This window comes from Rissa tridactyla, chromosome 5, assembly GCF_028500815.1.
Source record: "Rissa tridactyla isolate bRisTri1 chromosome 5, bRisTri1.patW.cur.20221130, whole genome shotgun sequence".
In the NCBI taxonomy this organism is placed as follows: Eukaryota; Metazoa; Chordata; class Aves; order Charadriiformes; family Laridae; genus Rissa; species Rissa tridactyla.
In genome coordinates this window covers 44,068,689-44,092,561 of record NC_071470.1, presented here as the reverse complement: position 1 = coordinate 44,092,561, position 23,873 = coordinate 44,068,689, and the positions used below count along the sequence as shown (strand labels likewise).

The 23,873-nt window shown below is 37.7% G+C and overlaps 1 protein-coding gene across 1 annotated transcript in view; it reads right to left on the bottom strand.

The window, feature by feature from the left end:
• Positions 1-23,873, bottom strand: part of MARCHF1 (membrane associated ring-CH-type finger 1) — a 246,497-nt gene that overhangs the window by 158,215 nt on the left and 64,409 nt on the right. The window contains exon 2 of the mRNA XM_054202878.1: positions 9,254-9,332. The gene's annotated coding sequence lies outside the window, so the exon portion shown is untranslated. The remainder of the gene's footprint in view (positions 1-9,253; positions 9,333-23,873) is intronic.

Here is a 23,873-nt window from a genome sequence, read left to right as displayed (position 1 = left end):
TCTACAATACATCTCTCTGGACGGGTTCACATCTGCCTGCTTCAGAGGGTTTAACACGGCATCATTATTACTTTATTATTCTTCTTATTATTTTTACATTATTATTACAGCTGTACTTAAATGTATATCCCAAATATAACACCACCTGGAGTGCTGCGTCCAGCTCTGGGGCCCCCAACATAAGAAGGACGTGGACCTGTTGGAGTGAGTCCAGAGGAGGGCCATGAAGATGCTCAGAGGGCTGGAGCACCTCTCCTATGAAGACAGGCTGAGAGAGTTGGGGTTGTTCAGCCTGGAGAAGAGAAGGCTCCGGGGAGACCTTACAGAGGCCTTCCAGTACCTAAAGGGGGCCTACAGAAAAGATGGGGCGGGACTGTTTGTCAGGGAGTGTAGCAATAGGATGAGGGGTAACGGTTTTAAACTGAGAGTGGGGAGATTAGATTAGATATTAGGAAGAAATTTTTCACTGGGAGGGTGATGACACACTGGAACAGGTTGCCCAGAGAAGCTGTGGGTGCCCCATCCCTGGAAGTGTTCAAGGCCAGGCTGGATGGGGCTTTGAGTAACCTGATCTAGTGGGAGGTGAGGTTGGAACTAGATGATCTTTAAGGTCCCTTCCAACCCGAACCATTTTATGATCCTATTACTCATGGTGAAATCTTTGAAAATTGCTTTATGTGGACTATTAATTATTAATTTGCAAATTAGAGAAATCTTCCAGGAAAAAAAATAATGGCTTCCTTTTATATCTATTTAATTTTGATTCTGCTTAGTTTAATTCTGTATAGTTCTTCTCTATTTTTATATTTAGCACCTTTTAAACAGAGTGTGATTTGCTTAGGAAGAAAAATGTCAAAACCATAATTTAAAAGAAAATACACACAATCTCTTCCAAAACAAAAATGTAAGTTAGTCTAGGGTCAGAAAAATTTGCTTTCATTTTTATTTTTGCTATCTGAAGAAATGAACATCAGCTTTCAATTTTTCTTTGTGACTAATGCAGTTACATTTTGTTACCTCTCAGGACATGTCTTCATTACAGCATCTTACACAAAAACAGTTCCAGGACAACACACACATACTTCCGTTGCCAAGTCAGTACTCGTGAGGACAGAGGCACTTTAGAGCATCCCTTATGCTCTAACCTTCAAGTGTCACAGCTGTGGTGCTCCTCCTCCTCAAACCAGGTCACAGGAGAAGACTCAGTTGTTCTGCCTTCTCAGGGGTGTTCATGTTTGAGTAGATGGAAGACAGGTACTCAGATCTGGTGAAACCATGATACACTCCTGATGGGGGCAGCTACGGAGACGAGTGTGTAAGGATCATTTCAGTATCTTCCTGCCCTCTAATGTCAATTGAGCCAAACTGAGCCATTATAAATAATTTAACCTACTACTTCAGCATGTGCACTACTGTCACCTTTTCAACAGATCGTTTGAAAACGGAAGCCAAGTTCACTTAAAAATGGAAGTGATTGCAATCCTCTTTCTTTGAATGATATACACCGAGGAAAGAGTGGAAAGGTACATGTACCACCTAACCTTAGCAACTTAAAGTGTCCTAACCTTAGCAACTTAAAGTGTGTGGAGTCTACACTCCAAGGCATCTACTCTCCTCTATTAAGCCAGATGTCTGGACGAATTTCATACTCAGTGAAATTAACACCAGTTAGCCAGTGCTAACTCAGCCTCGGGAATTAACTTTCTGGACATTTTACACAACAGAGTTTATCAATGGAAGCTTTCACTTTAGCAGGAATTCTTGAATGAATGCTGCAAAACACTCCAGGAAGAGTACCTTCCAAACTCACACAAAGATGTATTTGTGTCATCTAGCTAATCCTGGAATCCAACTCATCTGGTCAGAAGACACCAGGTACCACCTCCAAGTAGAGTGTATTACTTCTGAACCTTAACTATCTGAAACTGTGTATACAGGTGTTTTTCTCCCCAAGTTTTGTGAAGGCAGTCTACACAATCTTGTTCAAGTTGCAATGAAAGCAGATCTTTAGATTGATATACAGCAGACAGATGGGTAAGGATTCATGTCATTGTAGCTTAAATTTTCAGTAGCGTTCATTCTAAAAACTGCTAGTTGCCCTCAGGACACTAAGCATTCCAGGCGATGGTTGAAGATCTATAGGTTATCCCTGTACTACAGGACTTAGTAATGGTCCCCAGCTGTCCCTTCATAAGACCTGCTGTTCCTCTCTCAACTATGCACGTGCCACAGGGAACCTGTGCCACAGGGAACCTGCGCAGGCAGGAAGCACACAGCTTTAAGTCCAGCCACATCCCCAACTAGAGGAGATGATGACCAAGGAATGCTGCAGGCTATATCTGCTAGGAATTTTAGCCATATTTAAACTACAGCTTATAGTTTACTTTACTGTTTATTTTAGCTATATTTAAACTACAGCTTATAGTTTACTTTACTGTTTATTTTAGCTATTTAAACACACAAATACCATTTATCAGCAATATTTTTCCAATTTTACCACTAATTATAAGATAATTGAACACGGAAAGGCCCAGGATTGCACCTCCAATGGCTATGCAATGCTAGTAATGGGAGAGGGCAATAATGCACAAAACCTTATTTTCTCAAGATCTTCTACACAGCTCTGTATAATATATACTATGTACACTGCTGGGCTAGTCAAGCAAAAAAACCCACAAGCTGCTAATACTTACTAGCTCCTACTTAACAGAGAGCTGCAGAGCACAGCACAGAGAAGTTTTGCTTGCTTACTTTAGGATTATTGACTTCTTACTTGATCACAAAAATAGAAACATCCATGGGAAACCTATCAGTATTCCCACTGCCCTCCTGTCAGTTTGACAGTCATTTCTGATGTTCTTCTTAGTTTATTTTCTGCTTAAATAAGCCTCCTGCTTAGAGTCACGGTCACTTTGAAACTATTCACAAAGCAAGAGCTGTATAAAAATGGTATATTAAAGCCTGAGGAGCACAAAAGTCATACAAACTCTAAAAATACAAGCAACCTATCAGAGATTACTGCATAGTTGAGAGGCAATGCTCTTACAATGCACACAAGATTAAAAAAACAAAACAACAACAAAAAAAAAAGCCAACAACCTTACAGACGCATAGACCTGACATTAATGGAGAACTAGTCATTTGTGGAGCAAAAGCACCTCTTGACATTGTAACTCTGTTTTCTAGCTGGTAATTTCTTATGATTCATGCAGCGTAGGTTTATCTGAAATAGACTACAACAATGAACTGCAACTAATACAATTATAGAAGTATGAATTTGCTTCTCCCATTCAAGTTTAGAGCCAAGAAATCATACTTTTTTTCCAGGAAAGTACTGAGTTGTCAGCACAAATGGAGAATCCTTAGACCATTCTCACATGAATCAGCCCACAAAACCAGTGCTGTCTTTGGTCCGTTACATTAATAAATACTCATAATTATCAACTCTAGCTTTGTGGATGCACAGAGCACCACAATCATTACAGTCTCCCAGACTGTATCAGTAGACCCTGTAAGAGTGACCCTGCAAAATGCCATTTCCTGAGACAGTCACCCTTAAGCCTGCCTTCAGAGGAGGGAGACACATCACTCAGTGATACATCAACTCCTAGGAAACACAAAGAAAGAAATTGTAAATTGCTTCTCTACCAATTTGAGGTTTCTCAGGAGCATTCTGCTTTCTGTGGGTCAAAACAAGCTCCTCATGCTGCTCCCCAGAGGTGAATGTCCTTGTGCGGGCATTCTGGAGGTCCTGCTGCACCTCTTGCGTCTCTATGACAATACAATTCCTCCACACTGCACAAGTTATTGATACAAGAGACGAACCTTTCATCTGCTGGGAAGCTGAAACAAGAGGGTTTTGCCTGAAACCCGGTAGTATGAGATGTAGACGTACAGCATCGCAATACCATATCTCACCCAAAATTGATATACCTGCTAAGTGGTGTGAATTAAGCTAAAGAGAATTCTCTTTGCACTTTTTTTAAAACCATTACGACTCTTGCTTTCAAGTGTGGTAACCTTGTCCGCAGGACAAACAACTATTTGCAAACAGACTCAGGAAAAAAATTTTCACTGGCTCTTAATCCCAGGTACCCTTTCCTGCCAACGGACTAATTGTGGAGTAATATCCAGCAAGTGCAATAAGCAGGTGAAGTATAAGTGACAGACTATATAACGGTACCCATTCCTTACCTTCCAAGCTATTTCTGTAGCATAGGCAAGGTAGTCACCTCAAAAGGGAGAGATGCAAACTCAGTCTGAGGGAGGCTGTGAAGCCAAATCCTGCTGTATATTTTGGAACCATATAGTATAATCACACCATGCTAAATGAGGGAATCAAAGCTTTTCTCATTCCTACCCACACATTCTGTAAACCAACGCATAATTAACCAGAAACTTATTATTGACAGAAAATAAAGAATTAATTAATGTATATTTTCACAACACTGAAAATAAACTAAGCAGTTGTCTTCTGTTGAATTTGAAAAACATTAGACCGATCAGAAATAAAAAATAAACACTATTAGGCAGAAGTACTCACTGCTTGTACCATTCCATCCCTTCTCTCCCACTAGACCTCAAAATTTTTTTTATTCATCAAAATAGACTACCTAATCTTCAGTTCCTGAGAATTCTTTGCAATCATTTTTTTTCTTTTATGTGTATGTCTTTTATTTCTGTTTTTCCACCAGCTCTTTTTCAAATTTGTCATTGCTTATTATTATGATGAGCTATCAACCTCTTAAATTTCCAAGGCAGCTTGCACAATTCTCCATCTTTTGTTATGTTCAGCAACAACGAAGCCATAGCTTGTGGCTTACAAATGCTGTGCACATGTTTGCTATTTTGGTATCTACACGTGCATTCTGACACTACCTGAGATTTAGGAAGTTTATACCTAGAGCAAAATGTTGACTGCATGGTGACCCCAAAGGATAAAATATTTCAGCTTAGTTTAGTGCTGATACTCTTTCGTGTGTCACCACATTTAACTTATTTTTTTATTGATCACTGCTTTCAGTACTACTGGTGGAAATTTGGTATCATATATTTTTAAAAACACAGAAGTTTCACAGAGGCTGTCCCCTTATTCCACCTTCAGCAAACCACAGTTATGTCTGTGATTTTAACAAGGCACGAAATTATACCTCAGCAAAGTAAATTAACAAGCAACACCAGGGACAGCTGATGTATTTCTTAGTGTCATCAGTTCAGATACATCAATTAATATCCTTTATTAAAAAAATCCTACATAATAAGTCATGAAGCAAAGGATGAAAGACCTTCACAATAATTCTATTCTCCTTACTTTGCAAGATAGGTTTGTACTACCTTATGATCAGGAAGACAGTTGCAGTACACAAAAATGATACAATTAAAACTTGTATTGCCCTGAATATATTCACAGAAGCTGACACAAAATCATACGGCAGGTAACATACAAGATTAAAGTTCAAGTCTGAGTTTAGTTCAGAAAGACAAGGGAAAGGCATGGGGAGAGCAGAGGAAGATTCCTCCCCAGTGATCACTGAAACCCTAATTAGAGCTGTGCAAGACACTCCGTGGAAAATTAGCGTGCTCTTAGGGTGTCGGAATCTTCAACAACAACAAAAAAAACCCCTATGCCATTCTTCACCAGTTTCTCTATATATCATTTAAATTCTTACTACTGATTTTGGTAGTGTGGTTTTTTTGCTTTTCAACTGGGTTAGTTTCACCTTTTGCCATACTTGCACTGGACTCTCATCAGGATCTCCAAATAAGTGACCCAACCCTGTACTCTCTGTGAAGTCAAGAGAAGGTATTTCAAACCTTTTTTTCAGAGCACATAAGAAGAATAGGGGGAAAAGCTCAGTGCTCCAGAGATCCAGCAAGGATTCAGAGAAAATTATGAACTCTTGTCACTGTGCATCAGCAAACATGCCTGTCATAAAGAGGAATAATTTACTATTTTATCTATGTAAACAGAATATTTGTGCTCCTGAATTTCTGTCAAAATGAATGGTTATCATATTTAGAAATTGTTGTGCTTCTATAACACAGTAGACTTCGCTACTGCTTATTTTACATAGAACATACTAAGATACCTGAAGTTTTGATCTTTTATAAGCACAGGACAGAAATGTTATTTTGATGGTGATTAGCTGAACACAGAACAATCCAGCTGTGTGGAAAAAGAAGTAGAAAAAGACTTCTGTTTTCTTATTTGTTCACCAATTAACATTAATAGAAATTATACGTGCAAACTCCCTTTGGAAGAAAAATACGCAAAACTGATCATCATGAAGTAATTGCCACCATGATCTACAAATCTCAGTAAGTTACATAGTTACTTGTCTATGCATCACGACAGCCAGTTTTACAATACTGATTGGAATACTACCAGATATAGCAGATTTATACTTAAAAGCATAAAATAAATACTGTAATCAATGTCACAATTAACAGCATGGAATTATCTCTAGCAAAAAGATTTGAGACAAATAAGTTGGAACTATATCATGGTTAAAAAAACGTTAGATTTCTCTCTCTTGTAGTAACCTGTGCTCAGAATATAAAATAATAATAACAACAACAACAATAACAATAATATTATCCTTTTTCCTCTCCGTGGTGTCTTTTTGTTTGTAGCAATATAGCGGTTGAATATGTGAATTTTAAAATCAATTGCAGCCTTCAGTAGGAAGCTGTATATATGCTGCTTTGCGACGTCTCTCTGATACTGTCCCCCATTTCCTTAACAAGAAATGAATAGATTAAGCACTAAATATAGAGGTGTATAGGAGGACTTGAAATAAGCCAGTCCAGCCATCTGTGAAAATACAGAGTGCTACCATAGCTTCATTAACTTATTGACAATCAAAGAAAACAGAACCAGAATTGCTTGCCTACAGTTCTTCAAGCAAGATTTAATTGGTTAAATAAGGCATGTTATTCCTTCTGGCCTGCATAAAGTACCAGTCAGAAGTTATTCCAAACCGAAACTACTTTATTACTTCTTCTATTAGGCCCTTATTAAATCAACAATCAGTCTCTAGAACCTTTTCTTCTCCTCTTCTCAGTGTTTCTCTCTGAAGCACGCTGCCAAAGTAGGCAGATTTAATGAAAAACAGTATGTCCAATGCTTATAAAAAAAACCCCGTATTGACTGCTATTATATTTATCTAATTAGGGCCTATGTGTTTGTTCCTGTTCAGATTACCCCATAAGAATCGTCTGCAATATCCTTAGCATTTTCAAATGCCTATGGTTACAATGGCACAAATAAACAAGAAATTAAGGTACTGACAGCATTTCAACACAGTTATACTGGAGGTAAAAATATATCCTCCTCTCTATATTGCCACTGCATGTGATCCAGATGCCGAAAAGAGTGCCAAGTCAGTGTATTTGCAAAGTGTTGGAGTGGACTCTTCGTTCACTCTTGCCAGGGCATCAGCCAGCACAAACACCTCAAGTGCAGATTAAAGACTCATAAATGTCCACTAGCGGTAAGGACCAGTGACAGACCGTTATCTTTCTGGAGCAACAGGTTTAAGAAAAACGGCTGAAGCCTGTACTTCCTGCAAAAAAGGCAGTTTCTTGGCCCATGTGAATCTCTTTACGCAGTATAAGCAGTTTTTTAGTCCACTGTAATTCTCAAATTCCTGGGCTTCAAAGCAACCCATCACTCCATATAAGAGTGATCGCACATGAAGGATCTTTACATGAAGTGCACAAGTATCTTCAATGCTTCTGCAAGACTGAAGTTATACCTAGAGTAGAATACTTTGTATAACAGAAAAATGATGGCAATGAAGTTTAGGACTATGGTACCTTTGATGTAATTTATTAATGCCCATACTCTATTGGTATCTCACGTATGTGACCATTTGCTCATAACACACACCAGAAAAAGGCTCACTGGCACTTGGGAAGAGTAGATATGGAATAAGTTCTTAGGCTAAAGGAAGAAAATATGCCTCCATGCTCGCAAATTGACAGTTCTCTAACCAGGTTTCAGTATTTTCTGTAACTATATAGAAATTGGCAACATTTAGATAAAAAAAAAACCCACACCTGTATTTTCTGCTATTTTGTCCTCAGATGCAGTCACACTATTAAAATCAGATGGAAATCAGCATATTTGCAGGACTCCAAATAACGCATTTGTTGTCTGGGGGGCTACAAATGTGCTCAACGTGCAATATGACTCTCAACTTTTGCATCCTGTCAAAGACTTTTCTCCATATTCTCACCTAAGATTTTTCCAAGTCAAGTCTGTATGTACTGCGTATCTTCAATGAATATAAATATCTACAACTGATACACATGCACACACACATACTTATGTATATACGCATATAAAATACTTGCATTTCTCAGAGCGACATGAAGAGGTGAACAGACCAATTGAAAGAGAAGATGAAGTTGAAATAAATTATCCAGTTCTGACTCAGTCTTTCCTCTTTTCAGTTTGTTCGGGTTTTTTAAGGCTACTCTTATGATAGTAGAAATCCACTTGCCTAACTAGTGCAAAGTAATTAAACCCACCAAATAATACTGAAAATCTGACAAATGGAGTTTTTAAGGCAGAATTATCAAAGTAGGAGTTTCTCTTCTCTTTTCCTTGACTAATCATAAAAGTCTCCTTGAAATATCCTGGAATACTCCCCTCCAGCTTCTTTGGAAAACCAAAGGAAAATCTTCAGCATCTGAATCATTTTAATACACTTAGGATAACACAGGGCAATTGCTGAAGTTTCACCAGTACCACATGAAACTTTTTACAACTGTAAAGGGGATTATCATATAATTTAATAACTCTGGAAGAAGATGACCAATCCAGAAGAGGTCTGAATCACAGCAGGCACCCACCTGCCCAGGCAATCTTTGCTAAAGAACTTTTCAGTGGAAAAGTTTCATACACTCATACAGGTTTGGATGTTTTCTACCTTTCATTCACTTTTTAAAAAATTTCTGGAAAATAAGCTATTGCAGTGTAGTGTGCATCACAGTGGATATACAACCTATAATGACACAACATGAAAATCTCGTTCATTAGATTAAAAACCTAAATAGAAGAGAAAAAAAAAATGTTTCTTTGCTCTTCACTAAAATATAGCAAGTTAATAATAGCAGGCATTAAACATAAGGCACTTGGCAGGGTTCTCTTCACCATCAAGCTGCAAGTCAAAATGCCAAAATAAACCCTTTTTTTCCAGCAGTATGAATGTAATTTAACATTTAAAAACAGAAAAGAAGAACTTACAGGTAAAACAATCTTTTAGCAAATTTCTGCTAAGACAGAACTTCACGTGGTCCTTCACATTACTTCCTGGGTTCATTTCCTAGAACAGAAAAAAGACACATGTGAAACTAGTTATATCATGTTGAAATATTGTATACCTAAACTTAATAGCCTTAAATCGTGTTATGAAGCAAGCTTTGAAAAATTTTCAATGCTGATGTCTTCCAGACGGTACAACCTTAAACAACGCTTCTGGACTTGATAGGTAGTCCTAAACAACCTTTATCAAATCCCATACCAGATACTGGTTCCCATTCATCTTTCTGTAGACTCCCAGATTGATTTGAGATTAACTAGAGATTAATCTTTGATCTCCCTAAGCACAGGAGAACCATATGTGATTTTCCTTCTATCAGCCACACTAGTGTAAAAAGCCTTTTTGTAGCCAGCTAACCTGCATGGCACTGGCAGAATACCATGCAAGAATAAACAAAGCTTAATAAAACAAAAAAGCCAAAACATGTACTTTGTTCGCTAGCAATGTTTTTATACACATTGGCTTGCAAAACAGAGAGTAAAACAGATTAAACCTTTAACTACAATAGTTGTCTTATGAGGGCAACAAATAGAAGCTCCGTCCAGCAAAGCACCCAAACTGGCTAAACCTGAGTGGTGCAGGAACATGTGGTGGACATTCACATGGTGGGGCAACTCCCTGTGCTGGGGGGAGGCAGAGGCCCCCAGCCGCCACCCTGACCTGTTGCCCAGGGAGGTTGTCTGCTTGCCAGGGACTCAGATCAGGACATTGTGGAAAGGCTGCTGTAGACTATCACCCTTTGCTGCTCCTCCACACTGGCATCAATGATGATGCCGAGGGCAATCAGGAAAGCAAGATCCTGCAAGTCAACAATTTATTGTGCAGTTGGTATGGGCAACAGGGGTTTTAGTTTTATATGATCATGGGATGCTCTACAAGGACAGAGGATTGTTTAGCAGGGATGGTATCTACCTAAGCAGGGAAAAATATTTTTGCCAACAGGATAGCCAATTCAGTAATGAGAGGTTAAAACTAGGAATAACAGGGGCAGGAGAGGATAGAGGATGACCAACAATCAAGTGAGAAGGACCAGGTGGGCAAGCAAGGAACACGGGGCAACGTGAATAGGAGGAATTCACCTCAGCAGATTGAGGGAGGTGATCCTTCCTCTCTACTCAGCCCTAGTGAGCCATCCTGAATGCTGGGCCCAATCCTGGACTCCCCAGTACAAGACAGACATGGGCATACTGGAGCAAGTCCAGTAAAAGGTCATGAACATAATTAAAGGACTGGAGCACCTGTTGTATGAGGAGAGGCTAAGAGAGATGGAGGCCTTGAGAAGAGAAGGCTCAGAAGGATCTTATCTACGTTTATAAGCACCTGATGGGAGACGGAGTAAGGAAGGCTCTTCCCAGTGGTATTCAGTGAAAGGACAAGAGGCAATGGGCACAAATTAAATACAAGACAACCCCATTTAAACATAATTCTTTAGTTATTTTTCCCTGTAAGGGTGGTCAGCCAATGGCACAGCTTGCCCAAGATGGTTTCAGAGTCTTTATCCTTGCAGATATTCAAAACCTAACTGGACACAGTACTGGGCAATGTGCTCTAGGTGACCCCTGCTTTGACCAAGGGGTTGGAAAATCTCCAGAATTAGCTTCCAACCTCAATGATTCTGTGATTCTGTAAAGTCTTCTATTTAACTGTTGGTCTCTGCTTAAAGTAAATTGAAAAGAGGTTAAATTAATCACCCATGAAATCTCCTCTCCATGATGCACGGAAAAAAAAAAAAATACAATCAACCCCATTGTGCTTTAGTTAGTGAAAAAGGCATTAAAAGGTTATAGCTGAAAGCTAGCAACATATAGTAACCCTGACCCTAATGAATGCCAACACGTCTTTTGGCGCCTCTGATATTAATGGCAAGACTTTACAACAATAGATTAAAAGCAACGGAAGAAATTGAGATACTCTGATCCAATTCATTGTAGAAGCCATAAAATTTTCCCCAGTAATTCCTGCTTCTAACTCTCCTAGTTTTCCTTGAAAAAACAGATTTTACATAAATACATAACTTCAGGCAGATATTCACATATGATATTTAAAATGGATTAACAACAAATACATGAAATGCATTTGGTTTCACAATGGAAGTATTTAATTAAAAACAAACAAGCATTACTCTGACAACTCAAAAAAAATTGTCAATATGCACTCTAAAAATGTGAATCAGCTGCATGGTATGCAGTGGTATGGTATTTCATGGCATTTCATACTAAATGAAAAACACCAATAGTTATGTAGGCATTCATGCGTTTATGACAGCATGCCCCATAGAACTGTTCCACTGCATGTGGAGAAATCAATCCATGGAGTAAGTTTTATAACTCATGAAGAACAGAAGGACAGATAGATTGTAGATTAAAAGTCCAAAGAAATTTTTTACAGTCAATATATCACATCGTGAAAAACAAAAATTCTTTAGCAGTTGAAATCATATGCCTTCAAGAGAGCAGATTAAGCTTTAATTTTTCCAGGCTTTTTCTTTTTATACTTTGAATTTGTAAAGATATGACCACAAATTATATTTCAAATTCTCAGCACATGCCTACTTTAGTCATTGCCAGCGAGAACAAAGAATACATGTTAAATAAATATACAGTGGATTTCTGTACATATGTACTCTTAAAAAGGCATGTTGCATATATACAATTACATGGGTATCTTTTGTGTTCATGTTGCTAAGGAAACAAACTTCTGTGCCAAACATACGATTTCAAAGATATTCTAGTTCTTAAACAGGGTGGGTACGTGTCTCTTTTTTTTTTTTTATTTTTTAAATCAAGGGGGAAAGGCTAGTGTATAATGTTACAGAAGAGCTCTCAATAGCCAAGAGCATGTTAAGCTATCAAAATTACAACATCTGAAATAAAGATTTTTCTTTCCATAGCGTTTGTGTACTTAGATGTAACTTTACAGGCTAGCTCAAAAGGCAGTAGATTACAGCATAAAGTTAGGACATTACTGGTTTTGCATAACACAGAAGATGAGGCAGATAAATCAGAAATTTTCTTTGAAAATTGAGCTGAAAACTCAAAATCTATAGGAAACTTTCACTACTGTGCTATCCATATCAGACTGTTGTTTATTAATGGCATAAGATAAAATACGATGAAAATATACTATTCTATTTAAAGGAAGACAAAGCAAGTTTGCTATAATGAACTGTGTTCTGAAAATCAAGCTATCAGCATACCCATTAAAAACGGATGAATCAAAGAACTACGTTACATAGATATGAGTTCATGTTTTCCTGTCGTTTCACAGAACATTACACAATCTCTATTCAATACCTGTATGTGTTTTATTTATCTTGGTCCATCTGCTCTGCAAATGTTCTTGCAAAGCAGTTTCCCATGGCAACATCAAATATCACATAGTCCCAGTCTTCTGTTGAAGCACTTCTAACTGATCCACTCCTGCATTTCAAGCAGCGTCTTTTTCTGCAGTACTTAAGTAAATAATAAATAGAGTAGCTCATCAAACCAAAAAAAAACCCCATGAATGAAGAAAATACCCATGAATAAAAAATCCTCGTATGGGGATTTATTTTTTTTGTTATTGTTTTTATAATTTCATTTTTGGAGAGAATTAGATTTAAACCATCAAGGGCAGGGGTGGGAGACTGACATTATAAAAAAACCTGTCAATCCGCTGGTGGTTTTTACTTGATTAAAATTTCAAAATCATTATGTTACATGTAGCAAAACAAATCGTGCACAATACAAGTTTTAAAGAACAAGGTTACACTATGCTGGAAAGTTAAGTTTTGGAATGAAAAGTCCACAATGACTGATTACTATGGGACAACTTCAGCTAGGTATCATCACCTACAAATCATTAACAAGCCATCTAATTTTTTCATCCTCATGTTTACAACAATCAAGGAAATACAAATAAGAGGAAAATTTCTCAATACATTTTCATGCAAGATAAAAGACTAGTAACAGTGATTTCCTGAAAGGAACTTATATCTTACCCGAGAATCTACCTCAGTAACTCCTTCTCCCTATTTTAAGAAGGAGTAGAAATACATAACATTCATTTTTAAGTGACCTTCTGAAAAAACTCTCTTCAAGTAAGTGCTTAAAAACAAAAACAGAACCACCCAATACCTCAGTAAATACCATATTAGTCTTGAGCACACTGATTCTGTGTGAAATTGTAACAGAATTTACAGTTCAAACTGTAAATTAAAGTAGAATTTTCTTAAGTCAGGAAAACTAGCCTGCTGAATCTCAACGTCTGGTATCTTTAGATTTGTTAGTGCAAAACCACCAGAGGTTGCTAGGAACATGCCCTGTGGAGATTTAAAAGGTAATCAGACCTTCTGGGTCACTTCTACACCACTGTACTTTAGTTTATAGCAGTTTATAACCTAGAACTACCACATATTTTTCTGCCAGTGTCATCCTCTTTCACCTATACGTTTACTTGGGTTATTCTCAAGTTTTGCCAGGCATTCTCTTTTGCTCATCTTGCAATTTGGCCCAAACAGGCTTTATAGATTAGTCTAGATTGCTGGTCTGTATGGTGAAGTTCTGTACAATAATTCCGATATTTTTAGGTAGAAAGGTTTCTTTGCATGTCTTAAAAATAAATGACACTATGGGCTAACGTAGCAACGTGGCCTTTCTGTTGAGCACTGGACAGAGCTACAATAGGAGGGCGGCTCAACTGGTCTATTGCATATGCAGCAAGTCCAGTTCACTTTAGAAATATATGCATATGTTGCTTGACAGATAAATCCAAAATACAAATACAAGAGCCCTCTCCCTGCATATAAGGGCATATGAAATTTCTCTTTACAAAACTACATGTAAGCTGCTTACATCACCTGCTACCTTCCCAATGATTTTCTACTAGCCATCAGTCAAAGTACAGTTTTACCAGTAGAGAAAAAAATTCTATCTGAGGTAAACAATAGATGCATTTTATCATTACACTCTAAAAATCTTTATTCTGTATTATTTTTAACAGGTCATTAAAATATGCTCTTGAGTTGATGAGTTATATGTTTAAGATTTCTAATGCAATTCATTTTTCAAGCAAAAGCAGGTAGTAGCACTTCTGCCATCAGTCAATCAGGTGACACAAAAAAACGGTAATTTAATTCCTTAATTGTATGAACCTAACTGTGCATATGTTTTACTATTCATTACTATATACAAAATGTTTGTCTTAAATGTGTAGATTGGCTTGTGAGAAAATCAAATGTAAAAACATTTCGGTCAAAACTACAGTGAAAGCAATAAAAAGTACATTACTGCAAGTTTTCATCAAACCACAATTACTCTGTGTTTATTTTTCCATAGGAAGATTAGATTTCTACTCATTTTAAAATACCACAGTAAAAATATCAGTGATAAAATGATCGGTAATAATCAATTTCATTACATGCAATCGATATATGTGAAATAGATTGGCTAAAAGCAGAGGATGGTTTGACAAATATTTTTCAAATATGCTACTTCAAAAGTAATGATCTAAACTAAAAATAAAATACAAATCCTTAAAGGACTAACATGTTGCTTTTAGTGGCAGTGTCTGAAAAACTGTAAAGCCTTTAAATTACTAGAATCTATTCTAGAAACGGCTAAGCAGCCAGTACTGTATTCATTTAGCCTTTGTCCTTTTAAGCTTCCAGGGTGCTGTGTAGCCATAGTAACTATGCCTTTTCTCTGTGAAATCCATTAGCTGGTTTCAATCTGGGATTCAATACTACCATAAAATCAAAGCCAAAGATTAAAAAAAAATATGATTAAAAAAAGATTATTGGTGACAAGCATTTCTTTTAAAAGCAATTTCTGCATATTTATGCTTTATACATAACAGCAAAAGAAACCATAAGGTTAAAAGGACATCAACAGATAAATTCAAAATTCATTTTAAAACTTGGTTACCATCAGGAATGACACAGTACCACCTCAAACTAGATCTCAGAGCAAAACTAGCTCTCATTTGCATGAAGTCAGTGCTGCTGGATGGCCATCAACAAAACAGCACAACAGATGAGCTTTCAACCTCGCCATCTCACTCCCTTTCTGACAGCAGACTGAGGTGCAAGTATTAGAAAGGAAGAGACACCAGGATTTGCACTGCAATTTGGACAAGCCCACGCAAAAGATAAAAACCACCTTTGTTCCTACAGTATCTTTTGTGTGACAGTACAGACAGACTACAAATAATCTGTTGAGTCTTGTAGAAGTCATTGTAGTCATTGTAGAAGAATTCTACTGATAGGAAATGGAAAGTCTTGGACTCCTACTCCATGTAGACTACTTTGAAAGAGAGCCAGTGTTTCAGAAGATTAAGACAAGCTTTATCCTGTATCCTATTTGGATATGTTGGGTTTTGTCACGACAGCACTGAGCAACTTCAATGCCAACTCAGTCCTGACATTGGTTACAGGTAAACTAAGCTAATGGCATTGCCACTGTTTGCTTGAATCCTAATTACCAGGAGTTACACTTGGCACCTAAGAGGAGCTACGTTTTTCTGCAAGTAGTTGGAATATATTTCACAGCTGTAATCAAAGCATTGGAATATATTCCACAATCCACTAATTTTAAAATAAAGACTTCCCTAAGTCCTTGTACTGGATACCACGCTCCTTAACTAAAAGTTTTCACTGCCGCCTTAGCTGTTGTATTTAACTGTTAGTTCCACTTCTGTTGATTTGATTTTATACTTCCATTCACTTCTGCATTATATTAGAACCAAATATGATTCAAAGACAAAATATCTGCTATGGTAAGAAGTGTGCATGTTTGGTCTGGGGGAAGGGATGATTCCCACAAACAAGAGAAAATTTTATTACATATGGTATTTTATTTCTGCTTTCTAGCTCCTTATTGTGCTGTTGCCCTTCTTATAACAAGCAACAAGACTGAATGGCAAGGTCATGTTCATACAGGATAAAGAAAGATCACTTGATTACTTTTAAGAGGTCACCAAAATTGCAAAATGAAATCATATTTCCATTCAATTGAAAAAAAAAAGAGAGAGAAAAAAAATATATTTCTCATGAGAGTTACCCAAGTCTAAAACTTCTACCTTCTCCTCTATAATACACAACTTGTAACCTCTTGACTACATTGAAGTTAATAGCAAAACTCCCATAAACTTCAGCAGGGCAAAGATTTCATCCTAGGTATCTTTATGACAAGGATGACATAAGAGGGAATTAAAGGCCATGCTTCCTGTCACTATTGTAGAGGACAAAGTCCTGTCATCATAGTTTCTGTACCTGACTTGGCCAATGATTCTGTGACCTTCAGCTTGTCCCTGATCTAAACCAGAATGGCAGCACATTTTGGAAGTCACTGTGTGAAGCTCAATAATAGCCCCAGACCCTTCTGTGAATTCAACACTCAAAGAAAGATGCACAAAATGCTTCTTTCCAAATATTCCTGATACTGTCTTTCAAACAAAAAACAGAGGGAGGCTCACCTTTACTTTAAAACACAGTAAGCATATTGAGGAAGGCAAGGATGTTCTTAATGGTTAGAACATTTTGACAAAACACTAGAGATCCAGATTCAATTTCATCCTAAGCATTAAGATAATCAAAGACATAAACCTTACTACTTTAAAAAAAAGCAACCAAAACACCTTTGTCGTTAGCAATGACTGCAATTTCATCCACTCAGGCTATAGAAGAAAGTACTTCTATCCATATTGACAGTACCATCTCTGAACTATAATCTTAGGAGAGGAGAGGAGAGCACGATATACAGGTACTTTCCTTTTCCCACACAGTCTTACTGCTGCAAAAGGCTCATAAGCAGGAAGCAGCACCGATGGGACAAATCGCAAGAAATTAAATCCAGCTCTATGAATAGGAATTACCTAAAGTTGGGGAGAAAAAAAGAAAATCAGAAGAGCTAGAGATCTGATACAGTATAAATAAGTGTAAGTGCTCTCAAAAGACTTGCAAGTGTTTCCAAATCCAATGAGAGCTTTTGCAAATACTACAACTTAGAATGCTTTGAAAAACAGCAGTAATATTCTGTTCCCACAGGCTTCACATCAAAATTTTGCACAGCATTCTATCTTTATGTGCCTGTTTAAGTAACTTCACTATTTACCTAAATTTATTCCATAAAGTTTTTTTCAAAATTCAAAAGCTGGTTTTCCTTCCTTTCCACATTCATCTTTTAATATTTTCTAATTTATATAATAAAACGAAAAGAAAAAAATCAAAACTTTAAGCCACATATTTTCATAGCTTCAGTTTTCACCACATTAAATTCTAAGGGGTTAATACCTTTAAAGCCCTAAGAATATTCTGCAAGCTTTAAATTATGGGGGAAACACACGATAAACCTCTCCTTAAAACCTGTGGTACCAATTAAAATAAACTTGGAAGAGGACTAGTCACAGGAAGTTTAATTTTCCTTGACATTAGAAAACAAAAGGAACCTCACATAAATAAAACGTCCATATAATACCTTCATCTGAGAAGGCTCTGTGAGGATGTTTTCTATGTCCAATGATATTACTTCTTTCACATAAACCTCTCTCCTCGCCCTCCATTCCAATACTTCACAGTTGCCATAGTTACCATTTTACATGGCCATAGTGTGAGTGATGACCTCACATTCGATACATCCCCAAAGGCTCCAAGTTCACAAAATATTTCAAGATTTGTGCAGAAATTTTGCCATGAAATTTCACTAAAAGACTGGCAGGTGCCAAGGCACATTCAAACAAACATCTCTTTTTGAAGACTGGCTATTTTATTTGCTGAACTGCAAACTTTCAGTTGCAATGAAAGTATAGGAACTGAAACCATGGCATGACTCATTAATTATATTCTGACAATTTAGACACCTAATTTTAATTATAATTCAAATGGTTTTAAATAAGGAAGGTCATACAACTCTCCAAATTCCAGAAAAATCACATGAAGAAAAAAAATCCCAAAACATTCCTAAACACAACAGAGTAAGCAGAACCTGAGCCTTCGTATAGTATTTATAGATTAACGTTGCCCACATGGTTCCAATACAGCTATCGGAAGCACAAAATACACAAACAGCAATTGATCTCCTAAGCTTGAAGGACGACAAAATCAATCACCACGATGACAATCTAAAAGTCAGGTGTCATACCCATAACAGATAGGTCACTGAATCCTTAACTACTGTCCCATAATGAACAAAAGTAAATATATTGGATTTCTGCATGAGGTCCCATAGCTTCATTTTCATGGAATATAAAGAACTCTACTTGGAGTAATTCTCAATTGTGTCTGAAATCTTTTATGTAATAGAGATTACTGTCTATTGACTGATATATAAAATTCAGGTACATACTGCACTCCAAGGAGCAGAACTTCCAAAAAGCAGAAGTGAATCTCTGTTCACTGAGTGAAGTGTTGGATCCTTGGACCCCTGCTATAAGTTCCCAAAAACGCAAAGGAAAACTCTTCTCCCCACTTTTCACTTAGATGTAAGCACACACGTGATTATGGAAACTGTCCTAACTTCCAAAAATGTGATGGTCACAGAAAAAAAATACGGTAAAGATTAAATAATTTGAAATACATCTTATAACTAATTTGAATAAACTACATCCCATTCAGGTTGCTCTTTTCAGTTAGATCAGATGCCTTACATGCCACTCAATTTTTCCTTTGTCTTTCCTACTCCCCATATCGAGAGAGAACATAAGATGACAAGAATCCACCTGGATTACACTGATACGATGCTAACAGGCAGAGGGACCTAATGAAGTTAGGAAAGCATCATATACATCCACTTATTAGCACATATACAATCTGTAAATCATAATTTTAGTCACAGAGTATCACTAGTTCAACAGTTACCCCTAAAGATCACAGTGTGTGAGAAGGTTATTTTCATATTCATCTTGTGAAGTCCTGTGATCTTTCATAGGCAGAGTAACATCACCCTGTCCTTTATATCTTAAAACTGTACTCTTATGTGAACATACTTGAAGATTCCATGTTGGTTTTAACCTTAGAATAACGACGACAAAAAGCCATCTGTGACAACCCAGCACTTTGCAATCCATGCATTTATTTCCCTACTTAGTATGTTTGGGATCTTTCTCGCCTATATATGGCCAAAAGTTTTCAAGCCGCCCTTCTGATGACACTAACCCTGCTGATCTCAGGTTTTTTCAATGTAGACAGAGCAACTAGAAGGGTTCTTCTCTTTCCAACATTTCCCAACCCTAGCCTGGCATCAAAACAAGAGCACATTGGAAGATCAACGGATGGTCTAGAGCCAGATGAAGCAGATGCAAGTACTTCCCATGAGCCTCAGAACTGAGGAAGCCAGGTTTCTGCATCTGTTGATTGGCTTTTTAGGTGAATTATGCTAACACCATACTATTGCCTTCTGCAAAATATTTTGGTCTCTATGCACAGTATGCCACATTCGCATGTGTACTTAAAAATCCCTGCTCATACTAAGAGCTACTATCAACCAAGTTCTCCTCCTAAAATCAACAGTGATTAGCAATGAAAACTGTTTAGTGTTGGGCTCCAAAGGCTGTGAATCAGCAGCACCAAGTCCAGCTGGAGGCCAGTCATCAAAGGCACACCCCAGGTGTCAATATGAGAGCCAATACTGTTCAACATATTCATTAATAACTTGCAAGGTGAGAGAGAGCGGACCTTCAGCAAGTTCACAGATAATGTAAAACTAAGAGAAGTAGTTGATTCACCAGAGGGTTGTGTTGCCATTCAGAGGAAGTTTGACAGGCTAGAAAAACGAGCAAACAGTAACCTCATGAAGTTTAACAAAGGGGAAGTGCAAATTCCTACACCTGTGGAGGAATAATGCCAGGCACTAGTACAGGTTGGGGACCGACTAGCTGGAAAGCAGCTTTACACAGATGGACTCAAGGGTCCTGGTGGACAAACTGACCATGAGCCAGCAGTGTGCCCTCACAGCAACAACAGATCACAGCAACTTGGCAGCATCACCGGGAGGTGAAGGGAGCTGCTCCTTTCCCTCTGCTCAGTACTAGTGAGAAACATCTGGAGTGCTGGGTCCTGTCTCGAGCTCCCTAATGCAAGAGAGACATGGGCATAGTGAAGCAAGTGCAGCAAAGGGCCATGAAGATAATTAAGGGAGTGGACCATCTTTTGTATGAGAAACTGCTGAGAGAGATGGGGGCATTCAGCATGGAGAAGTGAAGGCTCAGGGGAATCTTATCCATCTTTATAAATATTTGATGGGAGGCATAAAAGGAAGACAGAGATAGGCTCTTGCCAGTGGTGCCCAGTCACAGGACACAGGGAAATGGGCACAAACTGAAATATGGTAAGTTCCAGTTAAACATCAGAAAAACCTTTCATACTGTCAGATTGGTCAAACATTGAAAAAGGTCACCCAGGTTCTTTGTGGAGTCTTCATCCTTGTACATACTCAAAAAATGACTTGACACAGCCCTGTGCAAACTACTCTAGGTGACCCTGCTGTAAACAGGGGAGTTGTGCCAGACAATCTCCAGAGTACCCTTCTAACTTCAACTATTCTCTGATCCTGTTAAGAATTAACATCTCTGGCTTTAAAGTAGGGAACCCATGTGTGGTTTCCCTCCTACATTGAGAATTAATGTGCCTAAACAGTATTTTGTTCTCATCCACTATGTTGTTGCATAGTGTCAACTTCATGAGCAACTGAACTAGTCTATTCTCATTATTGTCTGTTGCTTTGAAAGTAACAATTCTCATATTCATCAGCACCACTAGAGCCCGACTGATTGTCAAAAGAAAATCTTAAACAAATAAACCAGAGAAGAGGGTTTATAGGAATAAGTATTCTGTGATTTGCTTTTCAACTGTCTTTCGGTAAAATTATTCCATAATGTCATCACTTGGATTTTAGCGTGCCGACTTTTCAAAGTAACAGCTGTTTTCCCCGTCCTGGTAAATTTGCCTTTAATAAGTCCCAATCCCAACCACCGTCATACACTACACAACATAGACATTGCATGTCACTCAAAATCTTTAAAAAAAAAAAAAACTCGAAGTTTGTAATTCTCTATGAAGTGAGATATAACTCTCATTCCATATTTCCCACTTACGAGAAGACTGTTTTACAATTTAAATGTTATGTTACTCATCCATAACCTCCTTTTATGTTTTGTTTTGATGCTTTGTGAATAGAATATTCATCTAGCATTTAAATTAATATTTAATTGAAGAATACTCAGTTCCGCATAGCTCCTGTATTTGAGAATTCATAGTACCTAGCTGTGAAGCGACATCCAGCAAGCCATCACATGGAAGTTCTACATGAGGAAGTACATACCTTCCTGCCCCCAAATGCTGTCTCCTGTTACAGACCCTCATTCCTTACACAGCCACAGGGAGCCATTCTACCTTTTCCTGAAACATTTCCTCCCACTTATGAACCAGCTAGAATTTTTTTCTCAGTTAGTCTTTTTTTTGTTTTTTTTTTTTTTTTTGTTTTTTGTTTTTTTTTTTGTTTTTGTTTTTTGTTTTTTTTAATGCTGTATTCATTTTAAACTAGGTCTCTTCCATGTTACGAGTTACCAGGATCCTGAAATGATCCTTTGTCTAGGATCAAGGAAGAAAGTAACAGCGGGGGGGGGGGAAAAAAAAAAAAAAAGGAGGAGGATTCTTCGGGTATTACTGACTTGAAAGTGTTTATGAAGCTACAACCTCAGAAACTAAAACAAAGTATAAGACAGGGTGAAGGATACATGACCAGTGACAGGGCGCATAAACTTCATCAGGTCACAGAGGATCTGGTACTTGATGATTAAATACACTGGGGATATTTAAAGACTAAGTTAGAGAGGTATCACAACATAGCCTTTGGCCTCTGGACTATGATTTCTGCAAAGAGGAAATAAGATTTGTTATCCATCATGGTGATGTTCAGAAGTAGCACTGTCACATTTAGATGACCTAGTGTACCTCACTTCGAAACCAATAAAGTCTTACTTAACAACCTAAGGAAAGTACAGTTGGAGTTCCTGCACATTTAAGATGCACTTACAATGAAAAAGTTGTCTTAAAGTTGGAGCAAAAAGTTTAAGTTAGTGCCTCAAGTAATCCAGTTTCTGAAACAGAAGAAACATGCAAAGCACTGTCTTACCAGTGCTAGCCTCTCTGACCGAACATTTGCATTCTACAATTCAGTATACTGATACTATATATACTGATAGTATACAAATACTATCATTCTCAAAACTTCCATTGCATAAACTCGCTATTTTTTCTGCTAGAGAGGATGCATTATTATGCCTTTACATCAATTAAGCCAAACCCCAAAACTGTAATTCCCCTATAAAATTTGTGCAACATATTTGTCAGATAATATGCATGCCCTGAATTCCTCAAGTGGACGGCTAGTGCTAAGAAAAATCTTAATAAAGAATTTTCCATGGAACCAAAAGCCTTTTTAGCTTAAACTTTTGTTCTCCCCATTCTCAGGAAAAGAACCAAAATAAAAACCAAAGCCCAGATCCATTTTACTTACGCACACACAAGGTCCATCTTCCCAGAATTTTTTCCAGTAAATACTCATGGAATATCAGCATTTCAAACCACTGCTACATTGCATATATTCTATGTTTCATAAATTCCAGTTACTATTTAGCCACTGAAACAGGACAATACAATTGTTATTTTGTGTCTTTAAAGCTTTTCCTGTAGCTGACTTCTGAAGACCAAGAGGGCTTCAGTAGAATTGGAAAAAAAAAGGTGTTAAAAACTAAAAAAAAGAGAAAAGATAAGCTCTGCAGGTTAAACAAAGACTGGCACTTGTTGCTCTGCTTCTTGCATAAGTGCGCTACTGTACAATACCTGCCTATCAAATTTACCGGGGTTTAAGTGGATTTACCTGCTTTAAGCTGAAGTCATCAAGTAAAATAAAAGGGGTTCTAAATTGATGTAGCATGTTTTTCTTGAAAATGAACTAGAATGAAATCTTGGAATAAAGAAATTTGGTTCTAAAGGATAAGCAGAATGAAAAGGTTTGCACACAGATGTCTTCCTCCATGCCCCATCGCTGCACAGCAAGTTCCTTGTTGTTACTGGTCTCAGAACAAACCTGAACTTCCAGAAAACCTCTGGTTTGTAACAAACTCCAGGCAGTTCCTTTTCAATCTTCCAGAAGACTTTTCTAACTACCTTTAAAACTTGAACCCACAGACATACAGCCTGCCTGCTTCTCCAAAGCCCATCTTACTGCCTGTTTTAAGCCCTCCTAGAAGCTAAGTCAGTCACAGTCTCTGACTACCTGCTCCACCCAGCACCATCAAAGCCTCTCCCCAGGCAAATCTGGGGAGCTGCTTGCTGGGAAGGGGCAGTCCCCCCTTCCTCCCCAAGATTTCTACCCAGTCAATTTTTTAGTATGTGGAGGAAGGCAGCCCTCTTCCACGGTGCTCCAGCTGTGCCCCTTTCAGCAGAAGAGGACACAGAGCAGCTAATAAACTGCAAACAAACTGCACAGACCATCCGTCACACATGCAGACTCTTCAGCAATTAGGTAGATAGATAACATCTCTACAAATGTGCAATTTTGGAATAAC